At 43.9% G+C, this 22617-nt stretch overlaps 1 long non-coding RNA gene across 1 annotated transcript; it reads right to left on the reverse strand.

Moving 5' to 3' along the window:
* Positions 1 to 7720: 7720 nt before the first annotated feature.
* Positions 7721 to 17173, reverse strand: LOC142769255 (uncharacterized). The gene is made up of 2 exons (XR_012885733.1): positions 16679 to 17173; positions 7721 to 8506 (listed from the first exon to the last, which is right to left on the reverse strand). It is a non-coding gene; the product is annotated as an uncharacterized LOC142769255 (long non-coding RNA).
* Between the last annotated feature and the right edge of the window lie 5444 nt (positions 17174 to 22617).

Below are 22617 nucleotides of genomic sequence, written 5' to 3' on the forward strand. Positions count from 1 at the left end.
GTTGCACGCACAGACATATATTGAAGAATTAAAGATGTTTATATAACCAGTGTTTTGCACTTGCGCAATGATGTCAACTATAACATCAGTGTTAGCAACACCAGAAGCTGACATGAAGCGCTGATGCTCGGGAAGATGCTGGCCCTGAACAATGCTACATAAATCAACTTCAGCGCTTGGCCCCTAGCCACAATTGACATTAACCCGAAGGGATGGCTGTATAAAAGGTGTACATATGTAATGTTTATAAAGTTAGGTAGGCAGCACTGCAACCACTATTCATGTTTTACGAAGATTAGCGTCTATTTGAAAAGTAGTTCCGAGACCTGACAAAGCTCTGTGGTAGGATGCTTCGCTGCTAGCAGAATGCTTGGGTTGGATTCTTGCTGTAACCCTGACATTTATTATGTGCATTTGTCGAGGGCTAAACGCTACCTATGTCAGGTATTTCTTAACACTGACGTTTATTCTTTGCGTTCGTCAGGTTAATGCTACCGATGTCGGGTACTTCTTAACGCTTGCGTGTAAAAATTGCCGTGCGTGTTGGGTAGATACTGGGTAGATACTTAGTGTCAATCGCCTGTGGCACATACCCGCATACCAGCGACACATACCCACCAGTAGTATGTGTTACTGTCTGGCTGGAAGTGTTTGACGACGTACGCGATGGGATTGTGACATTATTCATGTCCTGACCAGTGCGTCATATTCGTCAGGCCACCTTACCCTCTCAGCTAACTTTGGTTCACGCCGAGTAAAGAAGTTGAGCATGAGAGCACCCAAACGGAAGCGGCTAGATAGATACGCTCAAAGTCGCCGAAGTTCGCTAAGAAATGCTTCGCATTTAACAAAGCAAACGTACTTCACTCTTCACGCATGTGGCAATAATTGGTGCTCCAGAAAACATTGACACCAGACAAACTCTCCAACTAGCTGGTGCACTCGCCGCAGCATGAGACTCGATGCTTTTGTTTAGCATTTTTTCGCGTCACTCTTGCCAGTGAGCTTAAGTTATATAATGTAAACTTTTGCATCGCAAAAGTTGATCAGTTGGAAAGGTAAATCATATTGGCTGTAGTATAATGCCACTAGAAGTATTCGCTGTACTCCTACGCCACTCGCAGTTATCTATAACTCATTGAACCGCTAAAGGCACGAACGAAAGACGTGCGAAGGACACAGAAAATATGCTACTTTCGATTGAAATTTTATTAATTGGCGACATCGAATATATAGGTGCAGCCTGTAGAAAAAAGCATGAAAACAAAAACAGATCAATCGAAGAAGATCATGGTATTACTATGCTCATTCGCGCCAACACGTGTCCAAAGCATACGCGCTGGCCCGGATCTAGGTGAATACATAGTTAGACATCACGCAAATAGCGTCTGAAAGTGTCAAGGTGCGCCACAAGTGACTATCTCATGCGCACCCTCCAAAATGTGCAGTTCCTTTCTTGTCAAGTAAATCGAAAGAGCACCTAACCACAATTAAATCACTCGTTTTCATCTCACCGGCCTCAACATGTTGTTTAGATTTAAAGTCCAAGTTCCAATATAACACCATGGTGGTATTGAAAAAAAGTTCGCACCCGCAATTTCGATAGTTATGTGCGAGGTGCCCATCTGTTCCCTCGCGCATCTTATTGTGATGCTCACTTATGGCCATGTTACACAGGCAAAGCAAGCGCGATTACGACCTATCACGGTTGCCCACGTTGAACCGCGGTTAGCGCCAACCATGGTTCGCCGATGTTACGCAGCGCGAAAGCATCCTCGTTTAATGTGGCTAACGCCATCTGGCGTAGAACAATCAAGAGAGCCAGTTCCTTGCGTATATATGTTCCGAATACATTTAGCAGCAACCAGGCAAAAATGTCATATCTGCACCCTAGTATATTCATGTACTATCGGCATCAAATGAAACGCAAACAGTGGAGCGCATGTTTCAAGCATTAGAAACAGTATAGTGTTCACCGTCCAGTCATCACCATTGACCGGCCAGCACATCCGGTTTGGCAGCACTGCGTGATCCCCCTATAGTGCGTTATCTCCATCTCTGCTCTAGTTTTCGTATAGTGATAATGGTGGTTAATGTGGGCGTGCCAAGCGCTTTTGATCGTATCGCTCGTAATATCTTGCTTTTACTTAGGCGTCGCAGTGCAAACGGTGTCTAGGCACGATACAAAGAAAAGATCCAGCTTGTCGGGAAAATTGATCAAGGTGTACCGATGCCCCAAAGTAGGTGTTATGTCCGGGGTTGTTGTCAGCCCATAGACGTACGCGTTGGTCGCGGTAGTCCAAAAAGCTCAGACAGCCTCGAACGGTTAAAAACAAGTTTATTTCTATTCGGATGGAGGCGGTGGCCGAACGTTGCAAACAACGACCGCAGAGTGCCGATAAGTGCTGCTGATGTCGTTGTAGCAATATGTTTTAACTCCAGCCACTTGGTGTACGCGTCTACAATCACCAGGAACGAACATCCTTCGATAGGTCCAGCAAAATCAATGTGCAGGGTGTGCCAAGGCGTGTGTGGTCTTTCCCATTCAGGAATAGGGGCTCTTGGCGGGCTTCTGTGGTTGCATTGGTAAGGCTGGCAATCGTGAACTGTTAATTCTATATCATGGTCGATACCAGGCCCCCACATATAACTTCTGGCGCACTTTTTCATGGCAACAATGCCTCGATGACCTGCGTGGACAAGCGACATGGCCTGTTCGCGAAGTGCCGCTGGAATTACAACTCTTGATCCCAAGGTGACGCAACCGCGATGAGTGCTCAACTCCGCAGCTCGCTTGCGGTAAGCGTTGAAATGTTCACCCTTTAGCTTCTGCACGTTGCCTTCTTGTATAGCTGCGTAGACTTCCTTCAAGACAGTGCACTCCTGCGTTGATGCTTCTACCGTGTCAGCTGTTAGCGGAGGGTTCGGCAGCGCCTCGAACATGAGTATATCACCCGGTGGGGGTGGTTCATCTATTGTGGTGTCTAGCGGCAGGCGGCTTAGTGCGTCGGCGTTCTGGTGTTTCTTCCCCGTGCGATGTACGAGTTCGTAATCGTACGCCGACATCTTGATGCACCATCGTGTCATTCGCGGCGACAATGTCTGTGGCATTGGCTTCTGGGGACCCATAATACCCAATAAGGACCGGTGATCTGTTATGAAAGTCACTTTCCTGCCGGTAATGTACTGCCGAAAGTGATCTGCTGCGTAGACGATGGCAAGTCCCTCTTTATCTAGCTGGGAATAATTCTTCTCTGCCTGCGATAGGGTGCGCGAAGCAAAAGCGATCGGGGCTTCCCGTCCCTGGTCGTCAACTTGGGAGAGGACTGCTCCCACTCCGTATGGTGATGCGTCACAGGCTAGCAGTAGGGGTCTCCTTTCATCGTAGTGTCGCAGAACAGTAGACTTGCGAAGTAGTTGATTAAGGGCAACAAATGACTGTTGGTGGCGTGACGACCAAGTCCATGGGACTTCTTTCTGCAGGAGCTGATATAGATCGTTGGCCACTGTAGCTCGATGTTCTAAGAACCGGTCGTAGAACGTCAATAGCCCCAAAAACGACTGCAGTTCTTGCTTGTAACTAGGCGCTCGTGCTTGATTGCACGCACTTTGTCTTCAGTGGGATGAATACCCTGCGCGTCAATTTGATGTCCAAGAAACATCACTTCAGGCACCGCAAAAACAAATTTTTCTTTACTGATGCGCAAATTAGCATTTGCTAGCCTTTCAAAAATGAGCTCCAAGCGTTCTGTGTGCTCTTCATTGGAGGCGCCACCGACAATAACATCGTCGAAGTAGACGCAAACACCTGGGATCCCGCTAAGTGTAGACTCCATAAATTTCTGGAAGATTGCTGGTGCTGCAGATATTCCGAATGGTAGCCTTTTAACTTTGTAAAGACCCTTAGTAGTGTTTATTGTGAGCAGTTCAGACGTTGATTCGCTCACCTTCAGCTGCTGGTAGGCTTGTGTCAAGTCCAAGGTGCTGAAGATTTTTCCACCACGAAGCGTGCTAAAAACCTCTTCCGGTGTCGGCAGTGGGTAGGAAGATGCTTTTGTCGCCAGGTTGACAGTGCTCCGGTAGTCTCCGAAGAGGCGTAGGGTACCGTTCTTCTTTCGGACGAAAACTCCGGACATAACAGTAGGCATGGTGAATGCTGTTCCCAACTGCTCTCGCTGTCAGAGCCACGCCTACCGCACAAATTTTGGAACGCCGTCAACATTCCTACATAGTGGTGGTTTTCGTTGATGCTGTCGCGTTGATAGCGCCTCTATGCGGCTTTCCGTTAGTTCATATCTGCCGCTTCTTCTGTATCAAAAAGGTTCGTGCTTTTACCGATAACGCATTTTCCACCCACCCGTGATTACAGCTCGCAGTGGTGCACATTTCGGCTGAATAATTCTTAATGAAAGTTGTTGAGAACTTAGATATCTGCTAACAACTATACCTTACTTTACAGGACTTCAAAAGTAAAGGACTGTGCTCATCGGAGTTCTCGCGATGATTACGACCGAATTACGTAATCTTTTAAGAGCCCTCCTTGTTTAGGAAAAACACTGCCCTCTCGCTCTTTCACTTCTTTTCTAGCTTTTTTTTGTTCTTCTCATCCTTTAGTTTTCGCAACCGTTAATGGTAGGGTACCACCACCATTTCCTGTCTACGACGCTTACGGCCCCATCACCATCACGGCCATTTAAACACACACTCAGAAAGAGAGAGGTAGATTTAGGTACCAAAAGGGAAACTGAGTAGAAATAACTGATTGGTATACTATTCAATTTGTGAGCCATGACTTGGAAACACTTTTTCCTCAATCTGAAGGAATGGGTCATTCTTTCCTACTATTGATTATTCATTTTTTTGTTTTAGCTCTTTATAACGTTTTTTTTTGGCCTTTACGAAAAATAGCAATATGCTGCTTGTATAGCGTTTTTAATAAAAAGTCACTGATTTTATCGCGAGTACTATGTTCACACCATGTCTTTTATAGATTCCTATATTTAATGACTTAAATACTTCACAAGCGAATGACGCACGAAAAGTGACATATTTTGACAAAAGTAGGAAAGATAGCATTGTGACTATTATTGCAGCTTTATTTATGAAGTGAAGCATTTATTGTAAATATGTGGCTTTTATAGCGTTGTGTAGTATGCTTTGTTGGTAAAATAAACAGAAAATTTAGATTAGTTTTTCTTTTAAGCGAAGAAAAATTTTCAACTGCACCACCACTAAGGTAGCCAACGATATACCTTTGCCTCGCTTCAACTGTATAGCAATTCAGCGCGATATTCTCGTAAGGCCTATTTGGGAGCGGATACTAGTAGCCACACAGCTGCTTGTCACTTCATTTAGTAATACAGATGTATATAGATGTCGAAAAGGGCAATAGTGCTGAAATTAAGGAAAGGTATCATCCCGCTTGTATAAAAAAAGGGAAGGTTTTATGCAAATTCTTCATAGTTCCTTGAGCCTAAATATATTGTTCACTGGTCTGCAGGACATTTTTATGGCATTATGTTTGGCTTCGTGTAAATAATTCACCTGGGCATTGGTAATACTCAGCTGTATTTTTCTCAAGGTGGTCTTAAGATGTTTCAAGTATGGGCTTATATGTGATCACTTACGATTGGTTTGCATCATGAAATGATTCAACGTAGGCGCTGATGCTGCTGATAATTTGATGTCGTGCCCATATATGACACTCCAGTGAACATTTTCGAGAAGATTGAACACTGTCATTGCCCTTTTTATTAAGAGCCTGAATACGCAAAGTTGTTTAAAGCCCGTTGAACGTTGTGACAGGCTTTTAGAAATTAGAGCGCCTTCGGTATGCAGTTAATATAAAGTAATGAAGAAACTACTCAAACTCAAATGAGAAACTACTCATCAAGGTCACTGCTGTTCTCATATTGTTGTTAGAGTATTATAAATAGCATAATGCAGTAAAATAGCAAAAATAAATTGTTTTGACATTTATGACCGCTTCGCAAAAACAAAAATCACTGTTGGTACTCAACCCTGCACACACTGAGAGATTTGTGACATCACCGCATGCAATGTGCATGTGAAAGAAAAAAAAGCGTGGCAGTTCCCTTAAAACAAAACCCAAAGAAGTGCGTAGCATGGGAAGTGAGCGACTCACGTTCGCAAAGGTCCCACATTTCTGTTTACCAAAGTGTCAACCATAGCACTGTTTACATGTAAGGTGTCACAGCCCCAAGTGTATACTTGTTAGGGAAATTTGCAAACTTAGATGAGACATGGTCGCTACCATTTGGTGCACTTCATTTTGACTTCCCTCTGGTTACGGCACCTTATATGCGCGTCGTTTGCAGCAAGTTGCGTCAGGCTATTTCACCAATCAGATGTAGTCATGCAGCACCATGATAAAGTGTAGATGAAGGGGCATTTCTAACACGTACAACTATAGTATTTTTACAAAGTTTTTTTTGATCCCTGAAGTCATGATCACCGCATAATTTCAAAGCTTTTAACAAGTTTTTGCGTGAGAAAGAGCACAAAAAAGAGCCCCGATATTTTTAGAGCATTCAAGCTTTTGACTCATCACCAAGCTTATCATCAACCACACCTCTCCTCTACTGTTTTTAGTACTTTTCTTTTTTTCTAATCTTAAGTAGCACGTCATGAAATTAATTTTCGGCTAACTTCTCAGATTTCTACAACAATAGACCTCTCACTCGTTGTGGGTGGCTGCTTGTGTTTTATGTTTTCGCCTATAATCATGGTTAAGTATAGTAAAATGAGTGAGTACCTTTCTGTGGGAGTATCTCTAAAACATTCGCTCTTTAATCATTCACATGTTTCAAAACCTGGCGCGGTGCACATCTGCCTCGCAATATGCCGTGCTTTATTAACGTTTCTTTCACTACAAGGCATACACAGATAATTTTCTTTTTGAAGTCACTTCAAGCATTACTACTCGAGCGAAAATTTCTTATTCCCTTTATTTTGCACCTTTGACAATCTTGCGCCCACAACCAACGACACCAGTGCCGATGTTTTCGCGAAACGATTACAATACCGTGTGAAGCTAGTGCTCAAGTGTTTGATTCAAACACATTGATAATGAAAATTAGTAACTAAAACATGCTGTATTTTACACCAACAAAGACGTAGCACGAATACTTAAGTGTCCTTAGTACCGCAAGCACACCTCAGCTGGAAACTAATTCACTTGGATTGGATGTGTTTGGGGCAGCAGTGCTATTGCAGACTGAGCCACAAGATCGTTTCTTCAAGTTAACCTAATCGAGTTCTCAGTTTGAATTGTTTTTCAAACAAGCTCCCAAACTACCTGAAGCTTGTCGTCCGCGATGTACCCTTCACGTTCCAGTTCATCCAAGCGAAATGAGCGGGCAGTACAATATGCTCCAACATTTCGCTCTGTATCAGGTCTCGCATATTCCTTAATATTAGTAGCGACCACCAGTCTCTGACACTCCTTGCTTTGTGATGGATGTTTGATGGTCAGCCTAAAGTTCTCCTCAAAGGGCCATTGAAGAACACTGTCTATGATTCCTTTGTGCAGCCTGATGTGCGGACACATCAAAACATGTTGTCCGTCTCGTTTGAAATATATGCCTGGTGACAAGAGATAACCCGATGTGTACACTTTTTTCTTCTCATATGCACAAAACCCATTTGCAAGTGCTCTGCCTTTAAATGTGTTCAGGCCTTCTACAGAGAACTCGTGTCGTTTTAGTGTAATTGAGCTTAAGGCTGAGATTTTTTCTTTATTTTTCACAATCGAACCGGCTTTGTTCTCGCACTCCTTCACTTCAAGGATTGCGGCAACAGTTTCTGCGCAGTTGCTGGAGGCTGCCTTTTTGACATTCTCAAGATCTCTTCTCATTGCTTCCCTCAGCACGCTCCCCTCACCACAAACAATTTCTTTTAAATCCACTCTCAAGGTGGTTGCTGTGTCTTCTTTCAGCTCTTCAACACATCGCTTCGTGCCATATAAAAGATCTTTCAGTGCTTCGTGTGAATTGCCTATTGTTCCTGAAAGCTCTTGTAACATTTGGCCATGGTGATTCAGTGTTACTGTGCTATGTAATACATCTGAGGCAGACACAACACTGCCCAAATCTCTAGTTCTATGTGATATTTCTTTAAGTGTTTCTTTCATCGTGTTCATGTACTGCGAAATCTCATTAAGGCAGTTACTTTGGGTGATATTTTCCTGGGTAAGGTGGTCTAAAGTGTCTTTGATTTGACCTACACGTGTGCACATGTTTGCATTCAAAGCCATCATTGTCGCATGCTGGCTAGATGAGTTCAGTTGAGGACTCGCCGCTGGCGCCGACATCGCGTGATCCATGCACTCGCTCTGCATGTGGGCACACACACTATTACAGCGTACGACCATCGAACATCTAGGACAGGAAGTGGAGTGGTGGTCACAATCTTTGCAAAAGTGTTTGTTGAGTTCCGATGCAGGCAAAACAACGTCGCAACCACGGTCTTCGTTCCAGCATTTCACCTGCAAGAGAGAGAAACAAATTACTTCAGATATTTTTTTACGTCTCTTCAAAGGCTGGTAGTTTCTACGTCCTGGAGGTTAACATTGTTACGTGCTGAGAATTTACACCACTGTTCATTTCACTTGAAGCAAATGAAAAAGAAAGCATGGTTGATGTGTCATCGCATGTTTTTGTAAGTAGAGCCGAAGATACAGTTAAAACTGTTGCTTTGGCGAGTTAGTTCATGAATATTGGGACTGATTTATGAGCGCAAAAAAGATGGAACTTATTGAAAAGGCACAATCAGCGCTGTGTGTTTGTGTCTTTTTTAGAAGCTCTGTACTTTTTGCGCTCATAAGCTAGTGTAAACAAAGATACAGGTATAGTATTTAGGCAAGATGAATTGACAGTAGCTGAATATATCTTATTCTTCATTAGTATCTACCATAGTCATATTGACAAATTGGAATTATCCTTAACCTAAAGAAAGCAGTGGTAATCAGAGAAATAAGGATAATGTGGAAAGTAAATTGAAGGAAAGCAGTGATTCTTCTCATATAAAAAATAAACAAACGTGCGCAGGCGGGCAGAGGCGTAGAAGACTATGAAATGTCAGGTAGGTTTCTGCCAATCTTTTCGCGCTTATTCGGCAATTCTTCAACAGTTTTTTGGCAAAAATATCTTTTACGCAGAAACGTTTTTCATCGCAAGCTATAGAAAATACGATCCGCATGGTTGCTTCGAGCTGCTGGGGGCGAGGACAGCTGCCGAGTTTTTCGTAACCATCACTGGCAGAAAACCTAGATCACAATAGCCAGTGGTATGTAGCGGCTGAAGTCCACGCCGAACTCCGGATTAACATGTTATACAAAGAGTGAGCAATAAAATACAAAAAAATTACTAACAGATCCAAAAACAGTCACGCTCAGGTTGCCTTATATATTTAAAGGCAAAGCTTCAGGTGTCTCGTGGAAGTGGAAGAGTTACCTACAGCTTATCTAAGGCGTAAACTTTCAGGAAGCCAAACATTTCCCGCCATGGGTTGATGTAATCATGGCGTCTAAGGTAGCCCGAATTCGCGATGGTACCAACGCGTCATTTGTCATAATCATGTGATGCTGACACTTGGTTGAAGATGAGCTGAACACGTGAGCTGCAGACAGCTTCCAGTTCCTCCAATCTTCTAAAAATGCGGAATAGTGTCGGTAAGCTTTCGGGGAGGGGCAGGAACGAAGCCATTGTCTGATAAAAACAAGATGGCTTTAGTGCACCAGTCTCTTATATGCAGACACGTAATTAACCATGTTACTTTTAAACAGTTTATCTGCTAGCAACTGCGTGCCCTCCTTGCATAGTGGCGCACTCAAACATCTCAATAGCGATAATGCTATCTGCGTACTTCATGCGCCCGAAGATTCAACACAAATCTATCGAATTGTGAACTGTGAGCAGTGCAGTGCAAACTGCTCCTTAGAATAGAACCTCAGTAGAGTGACTTTATGGGCGTGTTGGTTTATTCTTACGGTAGCTTTTACGCGAACCAAACACGAGAGATGAACAAGGGCAAAGCTTGTTCGTCTCTCGAGTGTATTTCGCGCTAATAGCTACCGTAAGAATGGAACCTCCGGAATTCGTCATGCCATGAAACTGCCGAATATTCGTGTGCAAGCCTTTTGAGGCCACATTCACAAACGGTCAGGCATCGGGAGAAACACTACTGGAGTGTTCACTATAAAAGCGCCATAATAACACTAATCAGGTATATTGGGCAAAAGTAATATCTTGTGGGAAAAGCTGCAAAGGCGACTGCCGTTTAGCGTTTCCGAAACTAGTTACGCAAAAAGAGTCGAACCCCCAACAAAAGAATGTATTCACGATCCTCAAAAGATAGAGTAGCAAAACGTCTCGGAGCATCCAGATCTTCCTCGCATAAAAGCAGGTACGTAGGACGCTTCAGAAGTGTACGATGCTTCAGACAACCTTACGATGTGTTTCAATCATACTCGCTGCTCGACAGCACCAAGCGTACGTATACGCTCCGTAACACTGCAATACTGTTTAACACAACATAGGACGTTTAGCTGTGACATTCTTTTTGTGTGTACAAAAGAAAATTTAAACCGGATGTTTAGATGACAAGTGTTTAACACGAGCTTCTCTGATCCAGCACTGACAGCTGCAAGGTTGGACTCGTGGCTGAAAGAACTGCTCACTCTCGCACGTACCGAACAGTAAAGCCGAGAACAGTGTAATTTATTGCCAAAATTATCTATGAAACCTTCTTGAGAAAACTCGAGAAAGTGGGAACATTCTCGACTACAGATTGCTTCAAACAACAGCCACGAGTGTGGTCATTCTAGCGAGAGCTGTTGTGAGATCACGACAAGGGTGTCAGTTGTCACCGAAGGCGGTGTGGGGAACTGCTATAGTCTTAAATAAGCATTAAAAAACGATATAACAAAACTATTCTGGATGGAGCTGGGTTCTCACTTGGGTGCTCTCCGAGGCACCTCTGTATTTTATCACTAATGCAAGCTGTTTTCTTCTTCATTTGCGGTTTGACGCCACACAATCCCGTCGTTTGTTGTGCATATTAAAATACAGAAGAAACGATGCTCTTCCACGATGCTCTACCACGTTGCTCACTGGCATAGAGCATAGGACGCGCTATCTTAAAGTTGCACGTTTGAGTTACGCAAATGGCAAGTTATCTTTTCATCCACTTTCTTTTCTTTGCATTTGCTTTGCAATTACTTCTTGCAACGCCACCTATACCTCTCTATGCACCATTGTCTGTTAGTTCTCAAAGATATCGTGTCTAACGATGAGAAGTGGGGTTTTAAATTTACAATTTCTTTCACTCAAAGCGAGTCTTGTTGTGGCACACTCGATGTCTTCAAGTAGCTTGTGAAGAATCATTCGTCAGCTCCCAGGTCGTGATTAGATAACGGGCTACGCCATGCCAACAAGCAAAAGGAGTGTTCTACACTCGCTGAAATGGACCCTGGCGGCCCTAACTGGAGCTCCCAGAATTAAATGCGCATATGCCGAGTGCTCCAGTAATAATTAGCCAAGGGTTAAAATATAAACATTAAAGGTAGCTGACTGAAATTAATTGCCTATTATTTACAGCCATTTGCGCACTACACACCATTTCTGGTCTGCTAGATATAAATTTGTTAATGGCAACTAGGTAACTAATTTGCTGAATATTGCCTTTAGGTGACCAATTCAATTAAAAGCTCAAGGGTGTCCTCAGAAACCTACCGTTACATTATTTTCCATAAAGAAAGTCTCACGTATACCAAAAAAGCCCGCAAAATAAAAAAAATGGCAACATATCCACGGAGTAAATGATGGAGAGTGGAGCGAAGCATCCGTCCTTCCATTCGTTCTTGCTTCCGTCCGTCCATGCGTCCATCAGTGTGACCGTCCGCGCGTCCACTCGCCTGTCCACGCGTGCGTCTGTTCGTGCGTCCGCACGTCCATCTGTGCATCCATCCCTGCGTTTGTCCTTGCATCCGTCCCTGCGTCCGTCCATGCGTCTATCCGTCGGTGCAGCCATTCGTGAGTCCGTCCATGCATCTGTGTGTGTCCGTTCGTTCATGTATTCAACACTCCAGGTACCACCGTCTCGCATCTGTTCATCATATACTCCGCATATGCACCGCCATACAGCAGACATTCGAAGGACCAAACGAGAGCTGGCACACGCACACTTTCTTACGGCTTGCGCTTCGTGTCTACTTCCCACCTTTAAGCACCTCGAGTTCATGGTATATACTAGTTCACTGTATTCATGGCACTGCGGCCCAACACTCGCTAAACCTTTCTAAACAGAGGAGGTTATCCCCAGCGAGTATAACGTAGCAACCCTTTCTTGCCAGATAGTGCTCAATGTACATGCCATTGGCTGCTAGGGGGGAATGAGGGACATGAGAATTCGGCTTTTAGTTAACGCGCACGCTGCGAATTTTTTTTGTTCAAAAACGCACAGAGAAAATCTGTGACAGGCACCACCTTGGAAGTCAAAATTCAAGACTAATTACACACTACGTTTACTACTACAGCTACGAGGGCGAACGGGTGCCGCTATAAGGAGCTTCGTCCCTAAAAGGAGCCCCGTGAGTGGCGCATTCGCGCACCGCGAACGTGCCACTCTTAATCGTGGTTTGAGCAAACGAAATCAGCTGCGGTGGCGGCTGGCCAGATCTCTAACAACAGTACGTCACGGACTCTAATGCAACAGAAACGCGCTTCTAACGCGGTGTCCTCAGTGGTGCCAACGCAGCACAAATGCATTTCAAGCACCCTGCCTGGAGGCGGCGGCGAGTGCAGTTGAAGGCAGGGAGCGTTTGTAAATGCGTGTGTTACGGTGCCTTTTTGGCCCATTGTTAGCCACTTGGTGCGCATGGCGGCGGTAATTGTCATGGGTCCAGGCTAGAAAACGACAGCCAACTTACCCCCTATTCAGTAGCGCTCCTTCACTTCACTATTTAGCCACCATATCAAGGCAGCGCGTTAGAAAAGCGTTTGTGTTGCATTGTACGATTATGTATCTATTTATCTATCTCACAATCAATCCATCTCTCCATCAATCACTCCATCTATCCATCTCTCCATCAATCACTCCATCCATCCATCTCTCCATCAATCACTCCATCCATCCATCTCTCCATCAATCACTCCATCCATCCATCTTTCCGTCAATCACTCCATTCATCCACCTCTCCTTCAATCACTCCATTCATCCACCTCTCCGTCAATCACTCCATCCATCCACCTCTCCGTCAATCACTCTATCCATCCACCTCTCAATCACTCCATTCATCCACCTCTCCGTCAATCACTCCATCCATCCATCACTCGATCCATCCATCCATCCATCCATCCATCAATCAATCAAACAATCAAACAATCAATCAATCAATCAATCAATCAATCAATCAATCAATCAATCTATCTATGCAGTCACCCACGTCTTCGTGCCTTTGTGATTGCCTCCTTAGCTTGCTGTAAATTGCTATAGAAGATGAAGAGGGTTTTGACCAGTACCTCCTTAACTTCATTTATTGCCAGTGCAAACGTGCGCTTTTACACGAGACCCGTCGGTTCGCATTAGTTCAAGGAGTGGTCGTAATGCGGCATTGCATGAGGGGTAGGGCTGCTTGCGTCACGCGTGCTTCCTAGCACTTTCGCCAGGAGATGCGATAGACGTGTGTCCCTCTCCCTTATTACGAGTCTTTCAGATTTGTTCCTTCACGCCCCTCCTTCATGGGTCGAAGCATGGGTGCCGCCACCTCACAGCGCTATTTATGCAGCGGCGTCAACGTGACGCGTCTCCATTTGCGTCCCGCGTAGCGCCACGAATAACGACGCGCTATCTGAAAGCAACGTTTTACTTACAAAGCCAGCGGGACCACCAAGATTTTGATCACGACGAAGGCAAGGCGCCGCCCCACTGATTTGGACACAATCAAACAAAAATTACGTTATCTCATTCCCGTCTAGAGGCACAGCAAGAGGGGCTTTCTTCCCCATGACCGCAAACCACACGCGAAGACTAGGCAATGGGCGAAAAAAGGAAAGGGTTAGATAGAGGGTGTGAATTGCTGGATCAGGCGCATCTGGCTTTTTTTTGATTAAACAGTGGGAAGGTGCAGGTTTTACAAATACGACTGTGGGATCAAGACGCGAATACAATGAAAACGTCACGCACGCCGTCAACGCTTTCCTCTATAGACATGTAACATACTCGTAGACAACAATCTATGGTATTCGGGTGTGCCCACCGATGACTGATCATTTTCATTTATACAGGAACGTCATCGATTGATTTGTGGGGTTTAACGTCCCAAAACCCCCATTTGATTATGAGAGACGCCGTAGTGGAGGGCTCCGGAAATTTTGACCACCTGGGGTTCTTTAACGTGCACTCAAATCTGAGTACACGGGCCTACAACATATCCGCCTCCATCGGAAATGCAGCCGCCGCAGCCGCGAATCGAACCCGCGACCTGCGGGTCATCAGCCGAGTACCTTAGCCACTAGACCACCGCGGCTGGGCTATACAGGAACGTCAAGAACGAACATAGGTAAATTAAATGCCAGCGCGTTAAGAAAAGCCATATGGGCAGCGTTGGCTGGATGAATGTGAAGTATAAAAGTAAGGAGCCGAGCAGGAATTCGACCGGACTTTCTCGGTGGAAGTCATGTATATTGCTACAAAATCATGCCAGGTCTTGACACTGCTTTGAAAGAACACATTATGCAGGCATAATGTCAGTCAAATGTAAAATGGTTGCAGTGATTGGTGTATACCACCCATACGGAGCAATAAATATCACACTTGTACTCCTATGACACAGGCATCATGTGATGATATTGTGAAATAGGCTGCAATGTTAGCCCAATGTATATATATATATATATATATATATATATATATATATATATATATATATATATATATATATATATATATATATGATAAATTCAACGTTTTTAGGCTAGTAAACATCGCATTTTTATTTCCATAATTTCTAAAACTATATTGAAGTGTTTCTTGACCCCAGTGCCGGAAGCAAACGCAAGTTACCTATCATATTCAGTTCATTGCACCGTAACGTGTCGTTTTTAATAATGCCGACGCCTGTGCTCCTACGTCAGTCCTGACGTTACATCAGCTGATAAGTTTCCCCCTAAAGGTCAGTGTTTTTGACATTTTTGGTAAACTACGATGTACACACAACTACTACACTTACAAAAAGATGCATATCTACACACATCCTATAGCACTTCTCTCATAGCCAAGAGATTCAGCATAGACATTACATTAGCTGTTTCGAATGAAATAATTTTTCTAAGACCTGGGGTCTCTAGAATATTTTATAAGTAGTTTCGAGCACTAGCATGCTTCTGTAACAGGACAACTGACTCCCCAAGGAGTATGCCTTGATTTGGTTCGAAGTCGAACGCCTATCTTTAGTCCTTGCTCTCACCGTGAGTTCTTGAACACAAGCAACGCACCGGCCGACAGTGACAGTCTGAGATCTACGACCAGGAACTTTGACGTATTCCCGAAAATAAGCAGCAACAACGGAACACACTCGACATTCACTGCAATGGCAAAGATGGTGGCAGCACAAAACAGTCACTAATTTCGTGCATGCAATGGCTTTTTAACACGATAATTTGGAAGATTCATGCTCAGCGCAGCGCCACGTGTCGGTTCGGTACTTGGCAAAGAAAAGCTACGCGCGTATACCTTATCTTTCTTTTTCAATTGTTTCCGTAAGTAGTTCAGAGATAAGAGACCTCAGATGAAAGACATTGCCCACTATATATTTGTGTTAAAAAGAGCAAGAAGACTACTTTTTTCCGGCAGTAAAGCAGCATCTACTGTACAGATGGAGGGAGGTAGCTACCCTAAACGGCTTAGTATAGTTTTCACCCATGCACCTTTATTCCTTATTAGAGCGTTTATTTTTCGTCCACCTGAAGCAGGGAGAGGCACACGAGCTGCTGTCTCCCTTGCCGTATACGACGAAACAATAATGCTTCTCCTGGCGCTGCTATCACACACTACAAAACTGCCCTACACAGTGCGTATACTCGAAACCCAAATTCTTTTTTCTGCATGGCCTCATTCTTACTCACTTTAATGAAATACAATACTGCGTATGCCGCGCCAATGCTTTCATCGTGGTGCCATATCTATTGCTGTATAATAAAAGTTGCATTTCTGAGAGAATTATCTTATTTTTTTTTTTGGGGGGGGGGAAGTTTCGTTAACTCCGCCATTTTATCAGAGCATAAATTCAGACATAAAATGTCAAAGCTGTTTCCACGCGTAGCAAAAGTCTTTGTTGCGCACCGACTTCATCTTGCAACCCTTTAGTGAGAACACTACAGCCTAAGCATGTATTAAAAAGTTGCAAAATGCAACAGGCCCAGATCTCTGACCCTTGTGACATGGCTTCGCCGCAGCTTGGTATTGCGCAAAAATCTACCTTTAGGGAAGCTAAGAATTGAGCTCGCAATATCAAAAAAATCAAAATGATATAAGCCGACGTAAACCTCGTATCATCTGGAAAGCCCAAATGTTTTTATTTCTACTCCCTCGTTTGGCTCTTTCAGTCACAATACTTGAATGTTTACCATACGAGCCGAGGGTTCATCCCTTCGCTTACCATGCGCTTGAGAAGGTTTCTCACTGGAAACTCTCTCCATTCGACATCTTCTGTGCTGGCAGGTTGACCGTCAAGAAGACAGCAGTGGCCGGAATCAAGGCGGCACTGTTCGAAGCAGCTCTTGCAGAAAACGTGTAGACAGGGCAACAGTGCTGTCACTCTGGGCACTAGTCCACAGGCTTGGCATACTCGATACGACGGAAGGGGCTCCACAAAGCTCAGTGGTCTCCAGTCTAACTCATTCGAAAAACCAACTACGGTGCACCGCTGTGTCGAAGTGAGCATGGCGAATGCACCTTCAGCGTTTCCAGAATCAGGGCAACATCCACCTGTTGGAACGCAGAACAACGTCAATTTTTTATCGAAGTGGCGGTTTCCATGACTGCTATCACGCTGATAAGTCTTGCAGTCGGCTTGAAGCCAACCCTTGGTTCCCACTTCTCATATCGGGATTATACGCCCACGTTGCGCAAATAAACTCAGAGCTAAAGAGCGGCTGTGTGACGAAGGCAGACCGTACTATGACAATCGCACGAAAGAATATATTTAAAAACAAGGAAAATGTTAAGGTGTTTCAAAACAGAGACATTTAAAAATAAACTGCCGTAGTCAACTCCTGCTCATGAGGTGCTGACAGCGCACTCGTGTGGTCTGTTGATTGGCCTATAGAGTGCGAAAGTGGTCGAATTTGACTTTGCGTGTGTATTACTAGAGTTAGAATCATAGCTGGTCGGGGCAAAGGTGTCGTAACAAAACATTATTTGGCTATCATTCACATGTGAATATACTTATCTGAATTATCTCAGAAGTATTTTTGAAGTTTCGAGAAGGCGAAGGAATTACACAAAATTTAAGATTCTTCTATGAAGAAAATGAGGCGTAATGCTTGGGCTGTGCGTGCCATGTTTGCCACTTTTCTTTTTTTTAGTCTCTAGCGGTGCTTGTCTTTGTCACTTTTTCGTCCCTGCGTATTTCACTACGTTGTTGACAAGTATTTTTGTCGCTGCTTCTTTCTAACACCCTAACAGTCAGTTTTTTTTGTGTATGCGCTGTGACCATGTCTGATATTGTCTCTGCTAGTTTCTTCTTTCCGTAACTCTGTTTTTTTCTTTATTTGTGTCTATATCTTCGACGAACAAAAAACTTGATACGTTGCAGAAGTGGCATCAGTGTGCGCCAGTGCAGTTTGCAATATGCTTAATCAATCACGTCTCGTAGCCTGAACGTGAGTGGTTGGTCATGCGTTCGTATCATGGCGAAAAGAAAATGAGGCAAATTAAAAGGACGACTGATCTGGACAAAACGTTATACTGGCGTATCAGTACTAGCTAAAGGCCGACAAGTCCGTTATCGATAGTTCATACGTATGCATGTCAGCGTGGAGCTGTGGTCAGTCTCGGGGCACCCAAGAACCACTTTACAAATGGTTGATGTGCCAATTTCGTGAGACCGAATTTGATGATATCACTGCCACGCAGCTCTTGTGGCTGCAAGGTAGGGCCTGTAATTAGGTAATCCTCGCTTTTTTAAAGAGGATAGTTTTTCTTGGGAACCTTCTAAACAAAAAGTTTTGTCTGTCTGTACAATTGTCTATTTGTCCACGCTTAACGTTACCGGCAATTTCAAACGGCAGCAGCGGATACCCCAAATGACCGACCCAATCCGCAGTGCCAAGCAATGTTGCTCAAGCTTCAGCGTCAATACTTGTGCGATAGCCAAATACAAAGCAATTATCGCGCATATCTAAGGCACCATAACAACACGTATATATTCTGCATGTGCGCCTTTTACTAGAACCAGCATACATAAGTTATTCTGAGGACCGTAGCGTTTGTCACGCGCCGCTGACTCTGCAACGCTTGCACGAAAAGGGAAGTGTTTCCAATGCTCTGCTAAGACGACATGGTGGTGGCACTTGCCCGTCGCCTTGCGTTCTACACCTTGTCACCTCTGATACGGTGCGCACGCCCGTCTAAGAGCCACGCGTCTAGGTTTCCGAGATAACGGCCAGATTGCGCTCATGTCTCACGTTTGACGTGACTTAGTGCGCTCGTTCGCCTCCGCTGCACGCTCGAGGCACTCTAACGCCGCACCTCCAGATCACCATTCACCAATTTTTTTTTTTTAGTAGAACATGAAATAAACGTTTTGTTCAATCTCTTCAGACGCAAGACTTTCGCCTTTTGACGACATCTGCAGAATAACATGCAGATACGGGGCAAATTTTTAAGCTATGGTCCTCAGGCCTGGCCGACCTTGACCACCCGATCTGAGGACATTACGCCATTCATTTTTACACTTTCTACACGAACCACATTTGCAGCAGTCAGCCGCATTGGTGTAACGGCTAAAGTGCTCCGCTGCTGACACGAAAGGCACGAGTTTGATTCCGGCCGCGTTGCTCACATTTCGATGGAGACCAAATGGTAGACGCCTGTGTGCAGTGCGATGTCAGTAGACGTCAAAGAACTCTAGATAGATCCTATGTCTGAATCCCTCCAGTGGGGAGTCTCTCATAAACATATGGTTGTTTTTGGACGTAAAACCCGAGATGTCGTTGTTACATATGCATGTGTAATTTCGACACGGCAATATATTATGCATCTGTGCAGAGCTTCAAAGTATAAAAAACGACAAAAACAAAAGAAGCATACCATGGTGACACGCAAACCGTCGACGGCTGCCATCAAGTGCACTCCAATTGTCGTGTTTTTGATATATTACGATGGCCCACCAAAATCCATAACTAGCAGAAGTCACAAGCTGCAAAGCACTTTTACACTCATGTGTGGACTACTATACAAGATAAGAAAAGCACTGGTTTCTTTAGGCAGCGCCAAGGGGGGCACAAATATCAGCGCTTGTTCCATTAGCCGCACAATTCAATTCGCAGAGCAGATTCTCAGAGACAAAATACATTAAATTTAGGTCCCGCAATACACCCATCGATCAGGAAATAACCAATGCTTATGCAGGATTGAAACTGGAGCAAATAACAAACCGAAAGTTTATTTGAGTAACATTTAATGAATAGTTAAGCTGGAATGCACATATTAGCCAACTGGGTATACACTTATCAAAACGTTTTCGTATTATGCACAGAATTTTTAAACTGATTCCACTATGGTTGAAACAAAAGGTGTACAATTGCCTTTTGCAATCTAAGCTTTGCTACGGAGCTCTGGCGTGGAAAACGATAACTAAAGAAACTGTGAGAAGCTTGTACTTCTACAGATAAAAGCTTTCCAGCTGTATACCAGCCACAAAAGAAATCACGCAAACTGGAGGACAGCACCTCTATTTCAACGACATAATATGCTTCGTGCTGATTAAGTCAACTACATGGAAATTGCAGAAGGGTTTCCTGAAGAGCCAGATGTACATGATACTGAAGAGAACAGCGCAAGAAAACGGGAAAGGGAAAGAGCAAACACACGACACAAAAACGCTGACGAACAACTGTGTGTAAATTATTACACCTGCAAATATATAGCTGAAAGCGGAAAACAAAAACAAAAACCATCACTTGCACATAGGAGTGAGAGGCAAAAGCGATTCTGCCTCGAGTCGAAATGTGTAATTTAACTGCTCAAATACATTATCTCTTATTCCAGGAGCGTGAGTGAAGGCTCATTGACGCACATGTTTCCTTACGTCTTGATATAAATTATCATCATCATAATTATCATCATCATCATCATCAGCCTGACTACGTCCACTGCAGGACAAAAGCCTCTCCCATGTTCCACCAGTCAACTCGGTTCTGTGCTTGCTGCTGCCAATTTACACCCGCTAACTTCTTAATCTCATCTGCCCACCTAACCTTCTGTCTCCTCCTAACCCGCTTGTCTTCTCTGGGAATCCAGTAAGTATGAAAAGCCTCGGTAATTTCGCGCAATGTTTTCTGTTTTCAGCTATATATTTCCAGGCGTAATATATTTACACACAACTGTTCGTCAGCGCTTCTCTCGGGTGTTCATTCTTTCTCCGTCCCGTTTTTTTTTTGTGCTGCTCGCTTCAGTACACGCAAATGTTACAAATTATATACAGCAGTGAATTGTACGAGCACAATGCAGGAGCTAGACAACACAGTTTTTCCATCCGCCAAAGCTTACGCCGTCCACAACGAACACGAACGAACTATGGCAAACGAACGTTTATCTACGTAACAACCAACATAAATAAATAATCAAACAAATTGGAACAATTCCTTAATTTTGATTGTACGGAAAGTCCTTCAAGGTGCAAGTTAAGAAAGTGCTAATGCAGGTGAACGTACGGGTTGATGGATCATAAAAAAGTGTAACAGGCCAGCGATGAAAATTTCTACTAAATGTGTTGTGCTAACTACGAAAATGCTATGCATATCACATGTCTTTAATGTTCTAGACTAATTTTTTTCCTCAGTGATTATTATATGTTAAGTATAAACTTGCTGTGTATAGTTAAAGCCACATTCAATGTAACATGAAATCTTTTGTGCGATTTATTTCTTCTATTTCTACTTTTGTTCATGATGATATGGATGTCAAGAACACAGTTTTTGTTTTGTGCATATGTTTCCTTTTCAATCAAGGCTGATTATTGTAAAAATATCTGTGCTGTACTATCCGCGTACAAACGTGTTTCGTTTCTGTCAGGCTATATGCCTTTAGCCCCAACATTGTTTTGGTTTTTTGACAAAAACAATTTTTTGATATTGAATTTGAAAAAGGTGCATTCTCAGTCTGATGCATTGTTTGTCCCCCACTCACATTGAAGTCTTCTGCACGTCAGTGGTGTCGCATAACATCTTAAATCTAGTCGTATTCGACCAAAAAAACAATGTCAAGTGATCCCGTCACACATTTCAGAGATTTACGTGGTGATGACGCTTCAAAAGGGCGACACCTGTAGATCAAAGTGACATGTCAGTTGTCGAGAACGACTTCTGGTGAATTTTTCAACATAATTTCACCTAAAAAAGTTATAAAATATTTTGTTTTGACGCATCTGTAGCGTTTAAAACTCACCTCATGCCGGGGAAAGAAGTGGGGAAGTCGCTTAAAAAGGGCAGCGCAAGAAGACGGAGAAAAAAAAAGGAAGTAGAGACAAAGAGCGCTGACTAACAACTGAACTTTTATTGCCGTCACCCGTGCATATGTATTTGCCTAAAATTGTATTCGAGAGGAGTTCATAAGCATGATAACAAGTTCATAAGCATGATAACAAGGCTGGATTTAACCGGTCTGCCTCAGGGTGCCTCAACAATGGCGACTATAGCTATAGCCAAAGACCACCTCGTGCAGACCCATATTGAAATCGAAGCTTTGAGAACACACATAAGGCATGTGGGCCGGACTCCCCATCACCACCTAGCCTCTCTGCCAGTGGATAGACCTCATACGTCATTTTGTCGAACAATAACTACACATGGTGACTCCCTACTAACTGGTTTTACGCCCGCGGCGAGACCTTCAATTCCTCTATGGTGCCTCAAACAACCAGTCATCAACCTGACAATACCAGGCATCCAGAAAAAACGACATTTCTCAATTCTAGCCCTCAAGCAGCTCGCCTTACTTCTGCTATACGAGAAGTACCAAGACTGCACCCACGTCTACACCGACGGCTCCGTCCTGCCAAACAGCTCAACAGCGGCGGTCGTTATTCCAACGCACGCCACAACCATCAAATTCAGGACAGCTCATGCAACCACAACAACGGCAGCAGAGCTTGCAGCGCTTCACGCTGCACTGCGTTTCATTAACAACCAGAGCACGCAACGGTGGACGATTTTCTGTGACTGCAAGCCGGCACTGCAGTCACTTCTGTCAAATCTACGCCGTGGTCCACACGAGCAGTTTGTATTTGAAACAGCAGAAATGCTACACCATATAACAGATAAAAGGCACCACATTATATTTCAGTGGTTGCCAAGCCACTGTGGAATTATCGGT

The sequence above is a fragment of the Rhipicephalus microplus genome, chromosome 8 (assembly GCF_043290135.1).
Source record: "Rhipicephalus microplus isolate Deutch F79 chromosome 8, USDA_Rmic, whole genome shotgun sequence".
Lineage (NCBI taxonomy): Eukaryota > Metazoa > Arthropoda > Arachnida > Ixodida > Ixodidae > Rhipicephalus > Rhipicephalus microplus.